The following is an 18948-nucleotide window of genomic DNA, read 5'->3' as shown; positions in this document are numbered from 1 at the left end:
CTCGCAGTGCGCTCGCCACACCCCCGGGGACCCGTCTGCCGCCCGGCGCGCGGCATCCCCGCGCCGTGCCTGCCGCCCTCCTCCCGGCGTCCTGGGCAGCCGCCCCGCCACCCCGCAAGGCCCCAGGCGAGCCTCGGACAGTCAGCCCGGCGCTTCTGGAACCCCGCCGCTGGCGGGCAGGAGCTGGAGCTGAGAGTAAACAACCAGATTGCGTGTAACTCGCGGAGCGTCGAGGAGGCGGCGCCGACCCTCTGGGTTTTCCAGACTTTTGCCGCCCGCGGAAGTCGCGGGCCCAGGCACGCGTCCGGAGAAAAAGAGTGGGGGGCGAGAAGCCGGCTCGCGCCTGGTCGGGAAAATATCAGGGCCACTGCGGGAAGGTTTTCTTGGGGTGCGAAAAGGGGTGGAGATGACGAAATGGACTGCGGAGAGCCTTGCGTCACAGAGCCCTAAAGAGAAAAGAGCTTTTTCCGTTCCCCTCACTGGTCTCAGACGGGAGCGAAGGAGTGAAATAATTACAGTGGAGGACATTGCATTAGGAGCACTGCAGACATTTGGCGATGATTTTTCTCTTAGGAGCTTGAAGGTGTTTGGAGACATTCTTCAGGCTCCAGGCCTATTAAGTAAGCTAAGTGGCGGTGACATATTCTTATAATTGCTTTAAGTGCAGATCGGAAATCAGAAGATGCCATACGATGGCCGGCTGTGCTCCAAGAGCTACTAAGAGCAACCCCTTCGGGTTCCTCTGGAGGGAAAATACCTGTATAGTTTTTCACATAGGTGCGTCCACATACACAGTCCAGCTTTCACTCCAGGGTTTCAACGTGCAGTAAGTGAATACAGTCATCTTAAAGAATCATATGAGGGGCGCCTGGGTGGCGCAGTCGGTTAAGCGTCCGACTTCAGCCAGGTCACGATCTCGCGGTCCGTGAGTTCGAGCCCCGCGTCGGGCTCTGGGCTGATGGCTCAGAGCCTGGAGCCTGTTTCCGATTCTGTGTCTCCCTCTCTCTCTGCCCCTCCCCCGTTCATGCTCTGTCTCTCTCTGTCCCAAAAATAAATAAACGTTGAAAAAAAAAATTAAAAAAAAAATCATATGATCATCTTTTGTGTAACCCTTCTGCATTCACACACCAAGGCACCTACACCCTTCATGGTAACTGAGTACTTAGGGCAAGCCCGTTCGTCCTCACACCTGGGGGATCAGCAGGTCCTGGCTGAGGAAGTTGGTTTTGGGTAATTTCCATAGACCTCAGAGAAGAAGTTCCCAGAGGGTCTACCCTGGATCTATTTGGAGCTTTAATAGCTTGCTTTTCCCTAACCATAGACGACTATTGAATAAGCATTCACTAATTCAGGGTCAGAGAGTTCTGGATAGAAGTCCTGATTCTGACGCACATCTGTTGTGTCTGTTCATCCAGAGTCACTGTGTTCATTTGTTTATCTGTAAAACGGTAATACCCCAGCCCAGAAGGAAGAAGGAAAAGTCCTGGTGGGGAGGGGCCGGGGAACAAAACACTTGTGCTGATAACTGGGTGCCTCTGTTTCAAAGCACTTGTGATCTCTAGATTATGAATTCATTGCTAATGCCTCACGATCTAAGCCCAAACAAAGTAGGCTTTATACAATTACAGAGGAGTTTATAACAGCTTCTGCCACAGGCCCAGAAGGGGAATGTCACTTCAAAAACAAATGTAACCCATTTAATGAGATGATTATTTTATTATAGTTTCAAACTAGTGGATTATTATAATTTAGTTGACTAAGAATCGAAGCCATCCAAGTTGCAAAATTAGGAAAAATGGCAACATTCCTCCTCATTTATCAAACTTGAAACATGGAAGAATTACCAGATCATTCACACACAAACATGTCATTTTTTTTTTTTAACTAAGCATCTCTAAAGGTACAGCTTATGTTCAAATTATAGAATGGTAGGAAACAGTTTACAGGTGGATGTTGTTTCAGTCATTATACTTCTGAGCTTCTTTTGTACAAACAGAGGTGATTGTGTTCCTTTAACTTTTTGTTTTGAGTCATAAATGTGAGAACGCTATCTATAATACCAGCCAGTCGATGGCTATGAACCTGATCCGTATACAAATAACCAGCAAAGCCTTAAGGTTCAGTTTTGGTCCCAAAGAAACAGCAAAACATCTTCGCCGTATTTGAGTGTTCTAACGTGATTATGCTGAGCCATATCTTTGTTCCGACAAACATCATAAGGAAAATACTGTTTCACCGCAAAGCACTATGTGTTAAAGCCAAAAGATGGAGATGACTTAGACTGACACAGAAGATATAATATGGATAACGTCGGGAAAAAAACACGTACGAATTAAACGACTTCCTTAATGTGCACTCAAACGGTGATGAGTGTGAGATGATGACGGCAGAAGGTAGGGATGGGTGTGACAGCCGGGTTTTCAAAATACTCCTCCGGGTCGAGGTGGATTCCTGGAGGTACTAGAATGAAGGCAGAGAAAGGCTTCAGGAAAACTTAGAAGGAATAAATCCCAGGGTAAAGGTGATCGCGGATCCACAAGAGGTGGAGCACGAGCTGAGTGACAGAAAGGTAAGGTGTCGAGCAGCTGAGGTCACCGAGGCCAGCCTGATGAAACGTCGCGCAGCACTTTCCAGGCCCAGAAGAAGAGTGGCTCCCGCAGCGCCTGGTGCGGCCCTGGAAACACAAGCGGGACCATCTGCTTGTCTCTCTCCATGAGTGTGGAAACGGGGAGCCCGTGGGTGTTTCCCAGTAAAGTCATGGGTAGGATGGACCTATGCCCGAGCCGTTTAAGATTCTGTGCTTCTGTGCTTTCTGGTAGGGTAGCCATTTGCCACATGAGACCACTGAACACTGGCGACGTGGCAAATAGGAATTAAAATGTGCTGTGCGTTTAGGGGCGCCTGGGTGGCGCAGTCGGTTAAGCGTCCGACTTCAGCCAGGTCACGATCTCGCGGTCCGGGAGTTCGAGCCCCGCGTCGGGCTCTGGGCTGATGGCTCAGAGCCTGGAGCCTGTTTCCGATTCTGTGTCTCCCTCTCTCTCTGCCCCTCCCCCGTTCATGCTCTGTCTCTCTCTGTCCCAAAAAAATAAACGTTGAAAAAAAAAAAAAAAATGTGCTGTGCGTTTAAAGTAAATGCCGAGGGTGCCTGGGTGACACTGTTGGCTAAGCTTTCAACTCTTGATTCCGGCTCAGGTCAGTATCTCATGGTTCATGGGATCAAGCCCAAGTCAGGCTCCGTGCTGAGTATGGAGCCTGCTTGGGATTCTCTCTCTCTCTCTCTCTCTCTCTCTCTCTCTCTCCCTCTCTCTCTCCCTCTCCCTCTCTTTCTTCGTTCCCTGTCCCTCTCTCATGCTCTCTCTCTCTTCTTTCCCACACTTTACAAATAAAATAACAAAATACATGCTGGATTTTGAAAATTTCACGTAAAAATGTGAAATATCTCAATTATTTTTGTATCAACTACATGTGGAACTGTGCAGATATGTTGGGTTCAATAAAATATGTTGATGAAATTAATTTTCCCTATTTTTGTATTTGTTTATTTTCCTTCTTAGAATAGAGCTATTAGAAAATTCAAAAAGACTTACGCACTTGACATAGGTTTGTGGGCAGTGCCGTTCTAGAACCTGCAATTTCTCCTTTGATTTGAGGTCACTTTGGGGCCAAAGGGACCAGAACCACTCAGTGTTAGATCTGAACCGGCCTTAGAGCTTATCTAGGCTGGTGTTTTTCAAACCATGTGAGGATGAGCCACCCAGGCCAGGGGAACATTAAAGAAAGAGCCCTGGGGGGCGCCTGGGGGGGACTCAGTCGGTTAAGCCTCCGGCTTCAGCTCAGGTCACCGGCTCGCGGTTTGTGAGTTCGAGCCCCGTGTCGGGCTCTGTGCTGACAGCTCTGAGCCTGGAGCCTGCTTTGGATTCTGTGTCTCCCCCTCTCTCTGCCCCTCCCGTTCTTATGCTCTATCTCCCTCTGTCTCTCAATAATAAATAAACGTTAAAAAATATATACATATTAAAAAGAAAAAACAAAGAAGAGAAAAAGTCCTGAGGGGTGAGCTGAAGGAGCTCTGGGACCACTCCTCCTTCCTCACACACTGGAGATGTATTCTTTTATTCCTGAGACTCCAAAGTAAGATTGCTTTTGAAGAAAGGATTCTGGCTGGTGTTTTGTTTTCTTTTGTTGTGTTTTACTCAGGGCCCGTCACTTTGCCTGTAAGGCAATCTGAGGTCCGGCGAATGGCGATAACCGAGTCAAAGCCATGCTTGACCTCGGGACTTGACCTCAACTTCACTTGAAGGTCCAGTGTGTTCTCTACAGTGCAGGCAGCGAGTGCCCTGTTGGGGGAATTAATAAACTCCCTGTGTCAACTGAGGCAAGCCGGTCCCCTTCCCGAGCAGTTAGCTGTTCGTCCCCCTCGGCTCGTCCCTCCGTTGGTGACCTCAGAGATGCCTACTGCTCTTTGTCAAAAGAGAACTCTGGCTAGGCCCGAGTGTGTGGATCACTGACACGATTTTCCTTCCGAAAATACCAAACCAAAAACTCACTGGCGGTAGGTTTCCAGCAATGCCTTGCTCTGCAGCGGATGGCCTGTTATTATTATGAGCTGCTACATCAAAGACTTCCCGTTTTCCCCTTTGCCAGGCTGAGCAATCATTCTCTCATTAGAAAATGCTCTTGGACCCACAGTGGCTCAAGCCCAGGAGGCTGTGACTGCCGGCTGCAAAGACGAAAGGCAAACACTCCCGCTCAGCGTTCCCAGAGCCCCTCCCGGCTGGCCTCAGGTCTAAGGAGTGAAGGCGTTAATCCAACACCCTTGGTGGCTGAGGACGGTAAGACCCTGGATAGAATAAACTCCTTTCCGTTTTGCCCAGCGCGTCACGATGCGCCTCGCTTTTCTTTACAATTCAGCATTGACCGCACTGACTTTCAGGATCTGGCAGTTGGAAACATAATCATAACGGGTTAACACGCACGGAGCGTTTTGCTCTGGGCCCACTGCTGTTGTCGGCGGTCTAGGCGCATCCCCTCGTTGAAATCCTCCCATCCACACTGAAGCTACAAGGAAGCACGGCTTTGATTAGCCTTAATTGGAAGAGGAGGCAACAGAAATACAGACCGGGCAAGCATCTGCCCCAGGTCACACAGCTACAAAGCAGCAGAGGCAACATTTGAACCCAGACAACCGGGCGCCACAACATCTGCTTTTAACCATTCTGTGTGATTTAATTCACTCTCTCTGTGATTTTATAAACTTCTATCACATCCCCTTCAGCCTCCAGACTGCCAGCGTACTTTTAATTGCCTGCTTGTGAGACTTCGCTGTTTTTTCCCCTGCTTTCTCCTGCACTTCTTGGAGTCCCTTGTGTCCTCACATGGTCTCTCTCACTGCTGGATCCTCCACGTTTGGGACGGGATCAAAACCTCCGCCGTGTTTCCAGAATCCTCCCAAAGAGTGCTCTAAACTCAGTGTTTTGGTCCCCCTTCAGGCTATGCTGCCAGAGTCCAGGAAGAGGCTAGGACAACTCCATTACCCCGACGGCGTCTCGCTCAGGCTCCCATCCCAGCGCCTGGCCCCAGAGCTAGCGCGCAGCGGGAGCGCAGAACATTCCACGCGAGGGGACGGCCCCACTGCGCATTTTTCTTAACTCAGCCCCTTGAACTCTTTTTCCCTAGATGCGCGGCTTGGCTGGGCTGACGCCTTTGAAGCTGCCGATCTGGGCCCTCTGCGATAGGGGGAAGTCAAGGCCCCTGCGAAGTCCCTAAATTCAGTCCTCTTTTGAAATACTTAACGCAGATATTAACCAGGGGAGCCCCGTTGCTCGTGGATCGCCGCGTTGGCTCCTCAGTCTTCCATTCGTAGTTTAACTTCAGTTTCTTTTTCTCCTGGCCTCCACGCAAACATCAGCATCTTTCTCGTTAGCGCACATCTCACTCTGGTCCATCCTCGAACTTTCATATGTGGCCGCCCCCTGTGTGTTGTGCTATCTTCCACGCTCGGGAAAAATTCGCCCTTCCTGCTCGCTTGAGTTTGAGCAGAAGGAAGGCACGTTCTTTTTCACTTTCAACATCTTCCCTTTTTTAGCATCCAAAGGCATCCGTTTCTGTGTGCTTCTCTCCCGGACCAGCCACCCGGCCAGTGTTTATTTTCCAGCATGTGACTGATGCTGATGAATCGCTTTTTTTCAGAAAGAGGCATTGCATCCAGACCGGTGCCTGGAGGCTCACTTTGCCTTCTCCTGGGAGTCGGTGATGTGCTCAGAAAAAAAATAAATAAAAATAAGAAAGAAAGAAAGAAAGAAAGAAAGAAAAGAAAAGAAAAGAAAAGAAAAGAAAAAGAAAGGAAAGAAAGAAAAGAAAGATATTCTGGCATTATTCCAACCTGAAAAGTCCTGGTTCTAGTGTTCTGTGATAATGTGGCCCATGTCCCCCTAGACACCTGCCCAGAGGGGGCGGGTGGTGGGTGTTCAGTTTTGGCCCTGATTTATGTGGTGGATAAAGCAACCACTTTAGAATTGCGCTCTTGGCTTCCGAGTGCCACGAATATAGAAATGTGGTGGAGAAGTCCCCTTCTGGGTGAATTGAAGCATCCACTGTGGGCTGACGACTGAGCCCACTGTAACACCCTAAATAATAATAATAATAATAATAGGTGCCCAAATGAATGCAGGTCAGGTCAGGTCACGTCACTTCAAGTTATTCAATGGGTCAGCGTAAGATCCCTATTGAAGTTGACTACATTTTTAGTTCAAGTAGGAATCTCAGAGAAGAAGAAAATGTTATCGATGCCATACACTTCCAGTGTTCACAAAAATTCAGAATTCAAGGAAGATAAGTGGATTGGATCCAAAGGCAGCCACACAGAGTCGGAGCTGCATCTCACTCACCTGCCAGAGCCCAGAGCGTGGGACGTAGCAGGTGCGCACGGCTGAGCGACTGTGTCCCATTTCGAAGGAACGCATTAACGTGTAATTTGCAGGGAATTCTTAGCCTCCTGCAGTGCTTCCTTTTGCAATTCCTATTCCTAGGAACTAGGAAAATGGATACTACTTGAAATTGCTGTTGTGAACTTTAAATTAGGTGAATAACAACAACTCGTCCATTGAAGTGTTTCCTCTGTATTCTTCACAGAGCAGAAACGCGGGCAGGCTCTGATTCCCTTTTCCATGCACAGTCCCAATCCTCACGTATTACATGCGTTCTCCAGAATATGCATAGAGACTTAGACATTGTACCCACTAAGATCATCCAACACATTGCACCGAGGGTTGCTCCCAGCCCATCTAGCATCCGTGACTATTTTCCAAAAGGTCAAACTTTTGCCTTCCCTCTTCCTGCCCTCCAATCATCAAACCTAGTTGTGGAAGAAAGAAAGAAGGACCAAAAGAAGGAAAGAAAGAAGGCAAAAGGAAGACAGAGATTATATATATATATATATATATATATATATATATATATATGTGTGTGTGTGTGTGTATGTGTGTGTGTGTGTATATATATGTATATATATATATATATATACATATATATATATATTTTTTTTCTGCTTGTAGTTTTGACTACAGGGTCGGGAAGGGTACACCTGGAGAGAGAGACAAAGCAAAGAGTGGACAAATAGAGGAAATGTTGCTGGTTCCAGACATTTTTGTTTTCACAAGCAAGACAGACGCAAACAGAATCTGGCTGCTGCAAGGGGTTGTGGGATGCTGTGCAGCCAGATCACGCGCAGCACCAAAGCTGAGCCTGGTTGTCCCCAGCAGACACTGGGGTGGCAAGGAGGCGGTCGGGCTTTGGTCTCGATGCATCTCTCCGAGATGCTGACTCAGGCAGCAGCTGACGGCTGCTGTGCCGGACCACGGGGCCTCAAACATGAAAGAAGCCAGTCCCTGCCCTCTGGGAAAGCTGAGCGAAGGGAAGCTCCGTGATGTTGAAGTGAATGGAGAGTCACTCTATTGAAGCCCAGGGCAACCCCAAAGGCAAGTTTCTCTGATCCCACAGTAGGAGGAGTAGATGGTGCCTCTCTCCTAAGAGGACGCAGAGCTTTTCCCTCTGTGTGTTTAAGCTACTGTGATCTTCGTCTCTGTTGGTTAATTTCATGTGTCAACTTGACTGGGCCATGGTGCCAAGCTGGTTGGTCAAACATTATTCTGGATGTTTCCAGGAGGGTTGTTTTTTGGATAACACTGACCCTGAAACTGATAGACTTTGAGTAAAGCAGATTGCTCTCCATAACGTGGGTGGGCCTCACCTAATCAGTTGATGGCATCAATAGAACAAAGATTGATCTCACCCAGGCAAGAAAGAATGCCACCAGCAGATGGCTTTTGCATTTGAAGTGCCACATCGGCTTTTTCTAGGTCTCCAGCCTGCCTGCCCATCCTGAAGAATTTGGACTTGCCAGCCTTCATAATTACATGAGCCAATTCCTTAAAATAAATCGCTCTGTGTCTCTGGGTACACACACACACACACACACACACACACACACACACACACCCTTTGGTTCTGTTTCTCTGGAGAACCCTGACCAATATATCTTTCTTTCCTTTTGTGGACAAAGCAGAGGAAAGCTTGGGAGATGAAACATTGTATCACATGTTAACACATCTCCATTCCTGTCCTGAATTACTCAAGACACTGAATTGAGAGCATCTTTGTCTCAGTGCCTCTAGGTACAAGAGTTTAAAACTGGTGAAAGGGTGATGAGGATACACTAGATAAATCTAAAAACAGAAATTCTTTTTAAATCTAAGCTAAGATAGGATTACTGATACAGAAGGAAAACAAATATCCCACTTCACCTCCCCCCCTCCACAATTTATTAGGAAAAACTAGTAAATCCCAGTGAGGCTTCTGGCTTTGGGATTCTAAAGCAATCCAGAGATTGGAAAGATAAAAATAAACCCCAGTCATGTTTCTGAGCCCCTATTTGTGTCCATTTAGCCTGAAGGAAGAAAGATATGAATACGTTTGCTTTCCCCCAAATGCATATTTAATCTTTTAGCTAAACATCCTGAATTTGGAGCCTGTCAGGAGTTTCCATAGTAAATACAGACTGCAGTCCCAATTTTCCATCATGTGTTAAGAAAGAACCACTTTAAATGGCAGACTTAATGTTGCAGTTACTTATTTCTTGTTACTTTTGCTTTTCCAAGGTAATCGACATGCAATTAGGTTATTATAAGATCTCGGTGCAAGGGCCTGAAGAGTGGACTTCTCAACACGAAGGGGTCACAGTTTACAAAACCACCTTGGAGACAAAAATGTACTCTGTTTTCGCAGCTGCCTCGTGTTGTCGGTTTCCCTGGCTCTTTATCAGGAATGTGTGAAGAACTGGACTGTGAATCTATAACTCCGCCTCACCCTCCCGGGTTTCGAGTCGACTGGAAGCCCGTTCTCTAGAGCAGAGCTTCTCCAACTCTGAGTACCCACAGATCACCAGGGTATCTTGTGAAAATGCTGGTTCTGATTCAGCAGGTCGAGGCTAGGACTGAAGAGTCTACATTGCCTAACACTCTTCCCAGTGATTTTGATGGAGCTGGTCCACAGATCACACATCTGGACCCAGACCACCCAATTCAGAAGCCACCAGCCACGTGTGGCCATTTGGGCATTTGAATTGGGGCTAGTCTGCATTAACATTTACTCTAAGTATAAAACACATACCAGGTTTTGAAGGTTCAGTAGCAAAAAAAGAAACAAAATATCAAATTTTTTTTTTTAAACGTTTATTTATTTTTGGGACAGAGAGAGACAGAGCATGAACGGGGGAGGGGCAGAGAGAGAGGGAGACACAGAATCAGAAACAGGCTCCAGGCTCTGAGCCATCAGCCCAGAGCCCGACGCGGGGCTCGAACTCACGGACCGCGAGATCGTGACCTGGCTGAAGTCGGACGCTTAACCGACTGCGCCACCCAGGTGCCCCAAGAGACAAAATATCAAATTAATAGTTTCATCTGGATTACATGTTGACATGACATTTTAGAAATAAGGGGTTAAATAACATATTACAACTACTTTTACTGTCTTTAATAACAGTTACTTTTAAGAAAAGTTTTTTTAAACATTTATTCATTTTTGAAAGACAGAGCGCAAACGGGGGAGGGCCAGAGAGAGAGGGAGACACAGAATCGGAAGCAGGCTCCAGGCTCCGAGCTGTCAGCACAGAGCCTGACGTGGGGCTCGATCTCAGGGACCGTGAGATCATGACCTGAGTCAAAGTCGGCCGCTTAACAGACTCAGCCACCCAGGCGCCCCAATACCAATTACTTTTTTAAAATGGAGTTACTCGAAAATTTTCAATTACGTGCATTGCTTGCATTTGTGGCTTGCATTGAGTGTCTTTCGGAGGGAACAGCTCCAGATCAACAGAGCCGGCCCTGGAGACACGTGTGAGGGAGTGAATCCCCTACTCTTTTGGTTCCTTTTCACCAGGCACTGAATTCATCTCTTGATCCGTCTCTGTGGTGCCTCAGGACTGTTGCTCTAGTGTTTCCCCCGGCACCCCGCTCCCCACCCCTTTCAAAGTTGGGTCATCTGCCAGCTTGGCCATCTTGGGTCCCATCAGTCAGGGTGAGTGCTCTCTAGCAAGGCCTCGCCCAAAATGACATGGAAACACTCTTAAAAATTCATTAATGTGGGGCTGTCTTGTGTTCCCCCAAAAGTCTGTGGCATACAAACTGTCTTTATAAGGGACCGAGCCTCTTAGCAAAAAGAGCCTGGGCTTTAGAACCAAGAGACTCTGGAGTTTAATTTGATCAATTTATCAATTAGTTAATCCAATAAGCTATACTACGCTTGTCTTTTAGGTGCTAGGGATTCAATGCAAAAGTATCACCTTCTCTGCCCCCAAAGAGCTGAACGTTCAAAAGAGAAAACAGACATTAAGCTAGAAAGCATAGAATAAAGAGACGACAAAATACAATCCCAGCATCTCTCATTTTCATGTGAAACATTCCTTATCCTTTCTGAGCCTCAGTTTGATTTTTGGATCGGGAATAAGGCACCCCCTTCCAGGGTTTTGTGAGGACTAGATACAGCGATTACATTTGCGTAGCTAACATTCGTCTGACCCAGAGTAGGTGCTCAGCAAACAGTTGCTGGCTGGCTACATAAAATTGAGCAGCCCAGATCATATTTATCTGTTTGCTTATTTATATGCTAGCCTGTGATGGGCAAGTTCATGTGTCAACTCGACTGAGACACGGGATGCCCAGATAGCTGATAAACATTTGTCTGGGTGTGGTCTGTGAGCTGTTTCCAGAAGACATTAGCATTTGAATCAGTAGATAGGAAAGAAGATAGCCCTCAGCATCGTGGGTACGCCTCATCCAATCCAGTGAGGGTCCAAACAGAACCCAACAGGTGAAAAAACTCAGACATCACAGCTTCTGAATCTCTGGCCTCAGAACTCCAGGACCTACACCAGTGATGATTCCCCAACCTCGCCATCCCCGCTGCCAGGTGGGTTCTCAGGCTTTTGAACTTGGACTCAATTGTCCTATATCACCGGCTTTCCTGGGTTCTCCAGCTTGCACTGCGTGGGCTTTTCGGCCTCCCTTCCATAGCCATGTGAGCCAATTACAAACGTAAATCTCCTTTTCTGGATATCTGTATATATCCTGTCAGTTCTGTCTCTCTGGAGAACCGTGAGTAGGACGATGCCTCATTCTACGAAGCGTTCGGTAGGAACTGGGTAGGCTGCTGTCACATTGCAGACGGTAGGTGAATCTTGACTCCCGATGCAACTCAAACTTCTTGGCGACATTTCCTAACTCAACTCTTTGCACATAGGAAGCATTCAGCCAACATTTCTTGAGTCAAACTATACCTGGAACAGATCTTCCCAGAGTCCTGGTACAAACCTCCTCATCTGCAGAAGGTGATAGAAGCCAGAGTTGATGCAGCTTATCCAGGAACACAGTTCCAACAATCCCTCTTGGGAGAGAACACCCCGGTCACACCTGCCAGGCTCTTGTGGAAGGAGAGGAGGAGAGTTTGTGGAAAAGCAGTCGGAGAAGACAGCAGGTGCCTGGAGCCAGAGGAGAGCTGGGAGCAGCTTGTAGAGAGGCCGGGAGGCAGTGGAGGTGAGGAACTGGAGACAATGTCAAGGACTCCTCTTTTAGGATGTTTTGTGGTTAAGAAAAGGAGGGAGCCAAGAGCCTCACCGAGGAAGCAGTAGCACCAGGGAGCTTTTTGTTTGCTTGTTTCTGAAAGTTTATTAATTTCCTTTGAGAGAGACTGAGACAGCACAAGTAGGGGAAGGGCAGAGAGAGGGGAAGAGAGAAAGAGAGAGAGAGAGAGAGAGAGAGAGAGAGAATCCCAAGCAGGCTCTGCGGTGCCCACACAGAGCTCCATGTGGGGCTCGAATCCACGAAGCTGGGGGATTATGACCTGAACGGAAACCAAGCAGCTTGACTGACTGAGCCACCCAGATGCCCGTTTGTTTTTGGTTTAGAACTGAAGACACGAGCACAGTGGAGGCTGAGCTGAGCTGAGCCGCTGTCAAAAGGAGGCAGAGGTGGTACGAGAGAGGACGAGAGCAGCTGTGAGCCCCAAGTCCTGGCAGAGGGGAAAGGGACGAGCGGGTCAGCAGAACAGGGGCGATCGGTAGCCTTAGAAAGTGAGGGGGCGCCTTTGCTTCTGAGATGAAAAGGGAGTGTGATAAATATTCAGTTCTAGGTTGAGGGGAGAGAAGGACCGTTATGAAGTGAAGAAGGAGGCAGGACCCTCTAGGGAGAGTGAGGAGGGCATCAGAGGTTGGTGTTCCAGCCCAGAGGACTTCCAGCCCAGGCTTTCCTGAACTTACAACCCAGACCTAGGCTTCTAGAAGTCTGGTCTGAGGACCAGTGCCAGACCACACACTGTTTGCTGCTGCTCTGAATTCAGAGAAGGAGCTTGTGTTCGGATGCAAATAAACAGCATCGCTGAGCACGCTGTTTAGTTCAGCTGAATTGTTTTCCTCTGTCTGGATGAAGCAGAGCATTATTATCCCTTCTGGCTGGGCTCCTTTGCTCATCACGGTGCACGGAGAAGGTGCTCCTGGGTAGCACTGACCTGTGCAGTCTCCTGCTGGCAGCGCAGTCTCCGTGCCCCACAGGCGCCTCTCACCACACTGAATTCATCACCTTTAGCTCCAAACTTCCTCCTGTTCCCTCATTGTCCTCCGTGAGTCCGTATCTCCCTTGACCGGGTCTCCAAGCCAGAAATGTCAGGGAGGGTATTTTCTCTCACATCTCCCTCTCCAACCTTGACCGGTCATGGTCATTCATCAGCGGGGTAGAACCTGCTCCCCCCGCCCCCCTCCGCCTACATATACACATAGGTCTCAGATCCACTCTTCCCTCCATCCTTGTTGGAAGGATCCAGTCGAGACCACGGACATCTTGCCTGGATATCTCCGCAGGTGTTAGGCAAGGCATCCTCCGCACCGCTACCAACAGCTAAACCCTTCACTCCCTTGGCTAACCCCTCCAGTGGCTCCTTCTAGCCCACATGAACACCCTGGGGTGGCTCACGGCCCCTCCCCTTCAGCCAGGCATTCTGAACCCCTGGCATTGGCCATTTGGTTGACCTCCAAGTTTTCATGCACGCCGCTCCCTTCACGTGTGATCATCGGCGTGGGTGTCTGTGACCTCAGTCCCTTAGAATCTTTGCAATACCAACACCTAGCCCGGTCCCCAGAAAATAGTAAACAGCCCGTACATGTTTGTTGAATGAACGAATGGATCAAGCAGAAAAGGACAACTTAGTTGACCTTGTCCTGAGCAGAGGTGCTGGAAGCGGGGTCATGAAATGCTACCTGACTATGGTCCAGGTGGTCTCAGAGCCGGGGCTGGACTAAGCCTGTAGATGGAGTCCTAGAACTCCAGCAGTAGAGGTGGGGGCTCTCCCCGCAATGCTGCCACGGGCTGTGGCTTCTCTCACTGACTCTGGTACATTCACGAAAAGTCTCCTGGACCTCTGGAAAGCACCATCTTTGTCAATGAGATTCTTACCACCTGTGCATATCATCGGCTACTTTTCATGTCTAGGCTTCCTGGTTTCTCTTGCAACCCAAGTGGCACCCTCCTCCCAAGCCCCACCAACACCACTGCCCTTTGGGCTTTTGCCCTTGACTTAGATCCTGTTGCTTAACATCCCATGGCCTCCTTTGCATTCCTGTAATAGACGGCTTGCAGAATCTGGCCCCGGATTCCAACGTAGCACTAGCTGGTAAGAAAGGCTGAGGTCGAACATTCTACCCTGGTCTTCAGGACTCTGTTTGCTACGCTGTCACATTGTCACTTTATGCCAAAAGAATGATAGTAGGACAGAGAAGGGGTGGAGGGAAACTAGCACAGCCTTTCGGAGCCAAATAATAGATAATAGCTGGAAACTCCGTCTTGATTTGGCTCAAGGGCCACAGCTATATTTGGCTGGCCCCTGATTGACATAATTATTATTGCCAGAAAGTAATTTTAGAAAGACCTTAAAAGGAGGACATGGGTGATTAAAGTTCTAATAATAACATTTCTAAAAAGTCTGGGTTAATGAATCTGTAACTCAGGTAAAAGAAAAGAGGCTTCAGGTGTTCAGGGATTAGTACCTGGAACTGAACTTGGAAAAAAAAAAAAAAAAACAATTCTGTTGGGGAGTCAAGTAGGGCAGGGGGAGATCACCTGCCCCTAAGAAATCAGGGGGAAATGGAGAGGGCGTGGCTCATTTTCATTTTGAAGTTCCTCTAAAAATTTTGCTAGTGTAATAAAGTTTCACAAAGTTTCACATATTTTAAATTCATTCACTGAGCATCCCTTATGTTAAGGCACTGTACCACTTCCTTCGTGGGATTCCCATGCGTGCGAGTAGGGCTGGTCTGAGCATCGGCTTAGGCTTTCTGGCTGTTTATAGCCAGCGTCTAATTGGCTGATGCCCCACCAGTTGTTAAATATTTTGAATGTCACCCTTGGATATAAGGCAAACTTTCTGTCCTAAAATAGCTTACAGTTTACAGGATGAGGTATGCCCAGGAACAAGGATAGTGTAATGCTGTCTCATAAGAATGGTTACAACTGTATTTCCTGTTGTCCTTTGCAAAGTGATTTCAGACACTTTTACCACATATGAACTTTGCAACAGCTCTTGCGGTGCACGTTCCTATTCTCATTTTGCAGATAAAAAAGCGTAACAGGCCAGGAAGGAGGCAGTCTTTCACATTTCACAGAGCAAGAGCTTGTCCTGGCTTGACAACATCTGATTTTTCCCTCCAGGTCTTATCCCCAGGGCCCACATCCTCCGCATTTAAAACTGATTCATTAAAGCAAATGATTGTTTATTTCCTGAATTAAGTCTTTATTGCTAAATACATTTTTTTTTATACCCTGTAACCACATGAAGATCAGCCTTGTAGATCACCCTGATAGAGAGTTTAAAAAGCCTCATTCTGAGAAACAGGTAACGTACATTCGGGAAGCAAGAGTGCCTTCGGGGACCTCATCCAAGCGATAAAGATAACGTGTAAAAGAAACGCAAAATGAAACAAACAAAAAAAAAAAATCAAGGGCGATAAGAGAGGGGGTTGCAGAGGGAAGAACGAAAAGAAATCAGCAAGCAAGCAAACAGACACATAAAAGCTTTCAAGATAAAAAGTGCCCAGTGATCTGGGGGGCAGACCTAACCCCGGTGCAAAAGCCACAGCGTGTTGCAAAAGCTCAACACAGGACAGGAGTAGGTGTTCCTCGTGCTGGTCCTGAGGAAGTAGGTTAGATGCTAGAAAAGAGTGTGGATGCCTGCAGAAGTAAGCTTGGGTGTTCTGGGACTTCACTCATGCAGAGTGCCCCCTTCTCCAAGGGCCCCGTCCGGGTGCGGCTGCTTTTGAGTCACCTCCAGCATTTATACAAATGGTCACGAACAGCATGCCCGTGAACTACGGGGAGAAGAACAAAATATCTCCCGAGTGAGTGATGCCTATAGTCTGTATAACCACTCATCCAGTGCTCCCGATACAAGAGGATGCCCAGGTCCAGGCTGTCAGCACTGACCCCCTCTCTGGTTGATGGGGTGCTTTTCTCGTGCATCTGGCATGCAACGTGCCAGCATCCGCTCGGTTCCATTCCGGTCCTTAATCCCCTGTGATGATTTCTTTCATGAAACCTTACAGAGATACTATGTGAGGTGGGAAGGCAACATACAAATTATGTAATGCACGCCCCTCCTTTCCTTCAGGAGAGGAACATGGAATTTATAAAAACTAAATGACTTGGGGCACCTGGGTGGCTCCGTCGGTTAAGCTTCCGACTTTGGCTCAGGTCATGATCTTACTGTTTATGAGTTCGAGCCCTGCCTCAGGCTCTGTGCTGACAGTTCAGAGCCTGGAACCTGCTACGGATTCTGTGTCCCGCTCTCTCTCTGCCCCTCCCCCACTCGCACACACGCGCGCGCGCGCACACACACACATACATACACACACACACACACACACACTCTCTCTCTCTCTCTCTCAAAAATAAATAAACATTAAAACTTTTTTTAAATTAAATGACTTATTCAAGGTCACAAAAAACGTTAGTTACAAAGTGAATATTAGAGACTATAATTTTTGGTTGTCATCACTAGATACGCGTTAATTGCAATGTTTGGAATAACCTCACTATCAAACGACTTGCAGAACTAGTAACTCCCCCAGGTATTAATAGAGTCGGTCGTGGAAATTAGGCCACCTGATTAGTACCTGCTCACTGGAACATCCTGTTCTGAAACGTTGGGCATAAATACACTTCTGATTATTTAGATTCTATTTTGCAGGTTCTCAGGGATCTCTCTCGGGTGCACCTTTGAAAGGACTTCCGAATAGACTTCTGCTGTGTAGCCAAGAAGCTTCTTACAGTGAATATTTGCTGTCGGATCCATTCCTTTGACAGCTCGAACAGTGCTTCACCTTCAGAGCCGGCATCCCACGTCACCAGCACGATCTGGTGCCTGTTGGTGGCTGATTGATTCACGTGCCGCAAGAGGCTCTCAAATTAAACCTCTGCGGGCAGGGGCATTTGTCTCTCTTGTTCGGTCCTGGACGCCCAGTACTTAGCCTCAGCCTGGGACACAGGAGGAGCGCTATGCGTATTTGATGACTGAAGTAAATAAATAAATTTTCAGAAAGGGGATGTCTAGCCTTGGCTCCCTTCTGTCACCATATCTACCTTCACAGACGCTCCCTTGCCTGTGAGAAGTGTGGCTATGAAACTGCAGATGACCCCTTCCCTCCCGCCCGGGCACCTAAGACAACGTGGCTTTGCCTTCTCCTTCTCCGGACCTGAGCAAACAGTCCACCAACCCAGTGGGTCAGATGCCTGCTTCCGATGCTCCATGGCTCCTCGAACCATCTTCTAGGTCTTCTCCAAGTGCGTTCTTCCTGCTGTAGGCCACCATGCTAAGGCCATCCCTCACCTTGGGAAGAACATCCCCGTCCATCACCAAGGAGTGTAAGCACCACATTCCCGGGGGCAGGCACCCTGACCCTGTCGAGCCCACCAGGGGACAGAGCTGCCCTGTGTGGGCGGGTGCAGCTCAGTCTCTTTGTGACCCCTGTTAAGTCATAAATGCCCTTTCCCCACGTGAAGGTCATCCAGAGTTACAGGGTGCATCACAGTCGCTTGGACACAGGATGGTGTAACAGTCAAGAACGTGGCCTTGGGAATCAACCGACCCCAGATCAAGTCTGGTAGCTTCTACTTCCTGGGTAGCCTTGGGCAAGTGACTTCATTTCCCTACAACTCAGCTTTCTTATTTGTAAAATCGGGAAAATAGCGGAACATATCTCATAAGGTAGAAGTGAAAAAGTAAATGTGAAAAGTTGCTCGGTGCATGGTACATCTGAGAAATGCTCAATAAATGGTTTCTCTGTCTGAGAGGGGAAAAAAATATATGATTTCCAGAGGAGGGAGGTGTGAGTTGGAGAAGTCGAGAGGGGGTCAGACACTCCGTATGAGAAGCAAGTGGGCTGTGGGGCCGGGTTTGGGACTGGATGAGGCGGAGGCAAAGGGAGGAGGGCGTTTGGCCAGGTTTGGAGGGAGGAATTGGAGAGAGAAGAGGGGGGTCTCAGAGGTATAAGAGAAGAAGGGGGTGCACCAAGCTTCCCAGGAAACAGAACTTTCTGCATTCCGTCAGCAACTTTCCCTGCCAGCCCTCGTCATCCCCCCGACAAGGGTATGTTCCTGTCCCCTTGGACTAAGAGAACGTACAGGCTTCCTCTTGTCTTGTCGCTTTCTAAGTTGTCACCAGGGCTGGAAACTCTGTGACAGCAGCTACTCTCCAGTCTTGCTCACGGGTGGATCCCGGGGTCTGGCCTCTTCCGGACGGGACGTGTCACTGCGGAGGAAGCAGCCCAGGGTCCCTTGCCTTCCATCTTCTGCCAAAGTTGGAGCCTCAAATCCCTGACTCAGAAACGATAACCCCAGAGGCTCCTTCCCTCGCTGCCCTTGCCGAAAACACAGCAAATGAAATAAATGAAGTAAGTCAAAGCCGAATGTGTATTTTCCTCAACTTCAGTTCATTTGGGATGTTGGCCTCCTGTCCGTGGGTCCGCTCAACGGCGCGCCTGGCTCGGCGAGACAGAACACTCAGGGCTGACGCTGTCCCCTTCGGGTCCCCAAGGTCCAGTCACTCTTTTGTGTCCCAGGTGGTGTGTGCCTCATCAGGGGACTCCCTGGGCCGACAGAGGGCGGGCCGAGAGACCCGGCTTCCTGCTGCACCCCAACTCGGCCCCCAGGCCGTCGGCTGCGATGCCGTGAGCACTGTTCCTGGCATAAATCTGACCTCGAGCAGGAGTTACCGACCCCACTGCACGTCGGCCCCCCATCACCCACGCTGCCCAGAACACGGGTCCTTTCCCGGCGGAGGCTGCCTTCTTACAACTGGGCTTGGGCTCTGGCCCCTTACCCCTCAGTGCTCGCCCCTTCAGCTCCCAGTACCCCCCTA

At 48.6% G+C, this 18948-nt stretch overlaps 1 long non-coding RNA gene across 1 annotated transcript; it reads left to right on the top strand.

Moving 5' to 3' along the window:
• Window positions 1-17626: 17626 nt before the first annotated feature.
• Window positions 17627-18493, top strand: LOC123586169. The gene is made up of 2 exons (XR_006706645.1): window positions 17627-17796; window positions 18253-18493. It is a non-coding gene; the product is annotated as an uncharacterized LOC123586169 (long non-coding RNA).
• Window positions 18494-18948: the final 455 nt, after the last annotated feature.

Source organism: Leopardus geoffroyi, chromosome C3, assembly GCF_018350155.1.
Source record: "Leopardus geoffroyi isolate Oge1 chromosome C3, O.geoffroyi_Oge1_pat1.0, whole genome shotgun sequence".
NCBI lineage: Eukaryota > Metazoa > Chordata > Mammalia > Carnivora > Felidae > Leopardus > Leopardus geoffroyi.
The sequence above is the reverse complement of the archived record's forward strand: the minus strand, read 5'-3'. Positions and strand labels throughout refer to the sequence as shown.